Source organism: Penaeus monodon, chromosome 23, assembly GCF_015228065.2.
Source record: "Penaeus monodon isolate SGIC_2016 chromosome 23, NSTDA_Pmon_1, whole genome shotgun sequence".
NCBI classification, from domain to species: Eukaryota; Metazoa; Arthropoda; class Malacostraca; order Decapoda; family Penaeidae; genus Penaeus; species Penaeus monodon.
Genome location: NC_051408.1, coordinates 40,530,034 through 40,530,528, shown reverse-complemented (window position 1 = coordinate 40,530,528; position 495 = coordinate 40,530,034). Strand labels below are relative to the sequence as shown.

The 495-nt window shown below is 31.7% G+C and overlaps 1 protein-coding gene across 1 annotated transcript in view; it reads right to left on the bottom strand.

Moving 5' to 3' along the window:
• The window catches only part of LOC119588301 (glycine-rich cell wall structural protein-like), a gene marked incomplete at its 5' end in the record, with an annotated part of 15,707 nt that overhangs the window by 10,542 nt on the left and 4,670 nt on the right, over positions 1–495 (bottom strand). The gene's annotated exons all lie outside the window — the stretch shown is intronic.

Genomic DNA, 495 nt, shown 5'->3' with positions numbered 1-495 from the left:
GACTCGTTACCCTTATTCAAAATCTGTTTGTACTAAGAAGTAAGAGGAAAGGTAATACATGGCAATATGATCTTTATATAGATAATCAGAGGTAAAAAATTAGTAGTTTGTTAAACGAGATAAGGGATAGGTAGATGACGACTTATCAGATTAAATGGGTAAATGTAAAAAATCGATCTGAAAAGAATCGAAGAGGAATATTACTTGATTAGATTTGATGAAGGTATAAAGGAATTCTGTAGATGATACATTTAATCATTAAAAAGTGAACGTATTAAATGTGAAAAAAGCCCATGCGTGACAGCAGAGAAAGTCGAAGAGGAGATTCTCTTTGATTAAGGAATCAATGCATGATGGTATAAGGCTTTGATATGTACACACAATACAAAACAAGACGGATAAGATAAGATAGAGATGACAACAAGCTACAGCTTAGAATATGTAAATAGAATAAAAAAAAATCTGGTTGATTTGATTGTCACAAGCAACTGGGTT